The sequence below is a fragment of the Cebus imitator genome, unplaced genomic scaffold (genome assembly GCF_001604975.1).
Source record: "Cebus imitator isolate Cc_AM_T3 unplaced genomic scaffold, Cebus_imitator-1.0 Scaffold62, whole genome shotgun sequence".
Classification (NCBI taxonomy): domain Eukaryota; kingdom Metazoa; phylum Chordata; class Mammalia; order Primates; family Cebidae; genus Cebus; species Cebus imitator.
The window spans coordinates 5306509-5311222 of record NW_016107377.1 but is presented as its reverse complement, the minus strand read 5'-3'; the positions used below and the strand labels follow the sequence as shown (position 1 = coordinate 5311222).

The following is a 4714-nucleotide window of genomic DNA, read 5'->3' as shown; positions in this document are numbered from 1 at the left end:
ATTTTATATTAAAATCTGTATATGCAGCTTTTACTGAAAAGATCCTAAGGCCTTGCCATATCAGGCTCATTTTCTCAAATAGCAACATTTAGCTGAATTGAATAGACAGAGAATATGCCTTCCAGTCAGATTGTATCTGGCCCACTTTCCTTGTTTATGTTGCACTCCTCACTCCTGTAGCCATTTGCATTTGTGACTCTTGGTTTAGAAATTTTTCAGTGAACCATGTTGGAAACGTCCCTAAACACAAGACCTAAAGATGGTCTGTTATGTTATCTTCCAAGCACACAGTGGAAGAAAAAAATGATACATACTAAGTACTCGATTACTGCCACAGCTTCTATAATTATTACATTTCTTGTGCCCTGGGTTAATATCTAAAAATAGCTTTATGATTTCTCAAACACGTTTCACCAGCTCCCTCTGCTGATCCAATCTGAAGGATAAAACAGCTTAAATTCCTTATAAGTCCTGAACTTTAAAATCACATTTCTGGAGTTGGAGAACTCCACACATGAAAGAGCTTGATGAGGTAGTGAACATCTAAATTACTTTCTCCTTTGGACAGCTCCTATGGTAATTCAAGCAGAAGTCAGGTTGCAGAAGTTTGTTTCCAAAAGTAGAACTCCTGTTTCACTGAGAAAAGCCGTGATTTGAGGTGATTTGGCGCCCTCTACAGACTACAATGGCAAGAATGATGCTATCATTTGCTTCCCATAAGTTTTAGGGCTTTGCCAGAACTGTGACGTTGAGGAGGGTGGGGGAAAGGGGCGGGAATGGTTTAAGTTCTGCCAATCCAACAGCTGTATTCTAACTCAACGTTTGGCCCTCCCTTAATATCACGGAAGTATCGCGCTTGCCTCCTACACAACTTTTTTTCCTCGTACTTTCTGCTGTTACCAGCATAACAGGAAAGATGAGCGGCTTCTGTTTTAAACTGAGGGCACTTTTATTAAAGTCTTCATTCCGTTTATTTTTCTTTTAGAAAAAAGGATTTGAGTTTTAAGCCTCAAAAAAAAAAAAAAAAAGACACACACTCTCCTTGCCTGTTTGAGAATAATTTAAGTCAAAGAATCTGCTCTATGCTAACCAAGGTAAGTGTCCTGGATTTTTTTTTTTCTTAATGGGGAAATGATCCAGAAACTGCTTTTGCAAAGGATGAATGTTCTCCTTGGAATGTGTGTTCCTAAAGAATGAATGTGATTGTCTTCTTTTGGGGTATCTTGACTAGGGTTAAAGCAAGAGAATTAAGGAGAACGTCAGGAAGCAAAGGGAAGTTGTAAGGAAACAAAGTTATGTTATTGATAGAATCATCCAAAAGAAAAGTGTCAGTGAGATAAACAGAATCATGCGACTTTCAGTGACTCTAGGCTCACCTCTGATTGAGATGGAAATGTCAGCCATTGGAAAACACAAAATACCCCACAGATGGTATGAAAGGAAATTCTGTAACAAAGTAAGAGCATGGTAGGGTGATGATAAGAAATATAAAATGATCAAATTCCAAATTTGAAGAAATCATAATTGATTACATAATTTGCAAATCACCCAAGTCTTTCCATGTCTCATAAAGGATTCCTACATTTGCTGGTCAGTCAGGTATGGTGTGGGGTTTTCCCATTGTACAAAGGTCTAGTTCAATAGATCAGGCTCCTTTCTGCCAAGGGACTAAGTACAAACAACCTGTGTTCTGAACGGTGGCTCACACCTGTAATCCCAGCACTTTAGGGAGCTAAGGCGGGCAGATCACTTGAGGTCAGTAGTTCCAGAGCAGCCTGACCAACATGGTGAAACCCCATCTCTACCAAAAATACAAAAGTTAGCCAGGCGTGGTGGCGCATGCCTGTAGTCTCAGCTACTCAGGAGGCTAAGGCAGGAGAATCACTTGAACCTGGGAGGCAGAGGTTGCAGTGAGGGGAGATTGTGCCACTGCACTCTAGCCTGGAAGACAGAGTGAGACCCCATGTCAAATAAATAAATAAATATAAGCAACTTTTGAGCAAGCAAGTACCTTATAAAGTTCACTTTATAGTTTACAGAGTTTGCACACACATGTTCTCCCAATCCTTCAAGCCTGCAGTATTCTGGCCTACCTTTGAATTCATATCTTTTTCTTTTTTTTTTTTTTTTTTTTTTTTGGTACCGATTACTTGGTTTTCAGACGTCAGAACAGTTCTTTCAAGCTAGAAGGAAACAAAGAGAAAGCCACTTGAACCTTCTGTTTTACAAATGTGGAAGCACTGGCTCAGAGAAATCGAGAATTTTGTCCAGGATTACAAGCTGGTTAGAGGCAGAAGCAGAACTAGAACTCAGATTTCGCAATTTCCAGTTTACTCACTACCTTCCTTTACTGACTTAAGGCAAAATTTAAAATGGTTGCTCCCATTCAGAAATGTACAGTCTGTAAATATGGATTAATTTTAAAAGGTGCAAATTCCCAGTTTGTTTCCACTGTCTGTAGAGTCTCTAAAACAGTCCTTAAAGTGTTTTTGCCCAGCAGCTAGTTAACCCACAGCCCACTCTGTGTCACTAACTAGGTCTCTGGGCAGTGATAAATAGGCAAGGAGAATGCAAGCATTCGTGCCTAGAGCATACTTAGGCTTAGGACTTAACACAAGGTAACATCAGCCTCTCCATATACAATATCTTAAGAGCAGTCACTGTCTTTTTTTAAATTATTATTATTTCTAAGACTTTACTACTATTTCTTAGTATCAGGGTCTTCATCATCTTCAGGGCCCCACACTTAGCTCAGTACCAGTCAAGTACCTGCACTTAGAGATACCCAGGGCATATTTGTTGAATGAATTAATTTGCTGCCAGTCTATTCACGTCAGTACATTTTTCACTTTGGCAATTCAGTTAGCAGCCATTTCTTATGTTATTATTGCAGAGATAGAGCCCAGCAGAGATCTTCCAGCCCCAGGCCTCTACCTAGTGGCCTGGAAATTCAAGTGTTCTTACTGGTGGAGGCCATTTATTTCTGGTTAGAAGCTGCCCAAACCTCCTACTCCTCAATTCAAAGGAAATCACAGGTATGTCTGCCTACTCCTTTCCAAACTTGTTGATAAATTTTATCTGTGTGAACTGTCCTTTCTAAGGAGAAGAGAAGGAAGAAAGGAGACATGTAGGGAGGTAGAGAATGAATACTGAGTAAATATTTGTGCAAGGCACTTTTTTATGTAAGTAATATCATATTTTCTAAAACCCAAGCTATCCTTCAACATTTATATTTCTCTTATTTTACAAATAATATAACTAAGCGTGTTTCAGTAGGTTGCTCAGGGTCATATGGCTAGTTGGTAGCTGAGAAAGTTCCAACCCAACTCTGCTGTCTCCAAAGTCCATTTTCATTGCATCCCATATAGCTCTCCCAACTAAATAGGGACTCCCAAATAAAAAGTCTAAGAGGACAAATGATACATTTTATAATAGATAATGAAGCCAAGTATGGCAATCTCAGCCTCACAAAGGGCAAAGTAGCAAATACATTTGGAAATTGACAGCCCTAGGAAATTGCAAGTTCATGAGTCTGCCTTCATGAGAATTCTGAGGGTTCCTGGAGGACTCAGGAGTCTTTCTTTACGCCCTGCAGTCAGTGAATTCACTTTGATTCTGTGCCTGGGGCTTCTGATCTGATTAAGAGACAAGCTACAAAGCCATAGAGAAAAACTTCCCCAGGCCCATCCCAAAGGTGCAGCCGCAAACCTGAGCAAAGACGAAGGAAGAGGCTTAGTGAGGGGAACCAGAGGGTTCCTCGGGCTCCCAGACGAACAGCAGGTTCACATCTTGGCCTCAGATCCTGAAATCCATACTCAGTGCAAACTCTGCCTCTTATTAGCAGTGTAGCCTTAAGTTGTTTCAAATGATTATGCTAATTTCCTATTTACTGGTCCTAATAGCTCAAAAAATATATGCTCTCTTGTTTACCCAAGATAAATATCACTGTGATAGTGACTTGAGACTGCAGAAATCATACAGGGATAGATCTCTCCTCAAAAAAATACTGTATCTTCAAAGACAAAGTGAAATGAGTTATATATATTTTGTAAAACAACAGAATACATCGAGGTCTCAACTACTGTTTGTGTGTCATCTGATATGGCCAAGGGGGTTGCAGGGGAAAACAGCGCTTGCAGCTAAGTCTATATGTCATGTTAAGGGCCTCAGTGTGACGTAAACTTTATTTACTAGAATTAACTCAGCTTATCTGATTGAGATAAAAGCAATGTGAGATGTGCAGAAAACTAAATAATAAAATCCAGAAAAGCTGGTAAAAACTGGTCCTCTATCCCCATGCATGTGTATGTGTATACCTCCCCCAGTTCCTGCTGACAAGCATGAGCATCCCCATTTCTATCTGACATCATCTTGGGCTCCAGAATACCCCTTATGACGTTCCTTGAGGACTTTGTTTTCTATTATGGTCAGTCTTGCCTCTGTGCAACGTTAAGAACCTACCCTCAACCCATGTAATATCCTTGTTGTATGGCAAGGCATGGCCTTGACCAGCTATTCTTCAGGACTCTAAATGCTTTGAATAAAAACCAACATTTTGGCCGGGCGCAGTGGCTCACGCCTGTAATCCCAGCACTTTGGGAGGCCGAGGCGGGCGGATCACGAGGTCAAGAGATTGAGACCATCCTGGTCAACATGGTGAAACCCCGTCTCTATGAAAAATACAAAACTTAGTTGGACATGGTGGCACGCGCCT

At 40.5% G+C, this 4714-nt stretch overlaps 1 protein-coding gene across 1 annotated transcript in view; it reads left to right on the top strand.

Moving 5' to 3' along the window:
* The first annotated feature begins 833 nt into the window (after positions 1-833).
* Positions 834-4714, top strand: part of FMO4 (flavin containing dimethylaniline monoxygenase 4) — a 27499-nt gene continuing 23618 nt past the window's right edge. Inside the window, exons 1-2 of the mRNA XM_017530031.2 lie at positions 834-1094; positions 2894-3035. The gene's annotated coding sequence lies outside the window, so the exon portion shown is untranslated. The remainder of the gene's footprint in view (positions 1095-2893; positions 3036-4714) is intronic.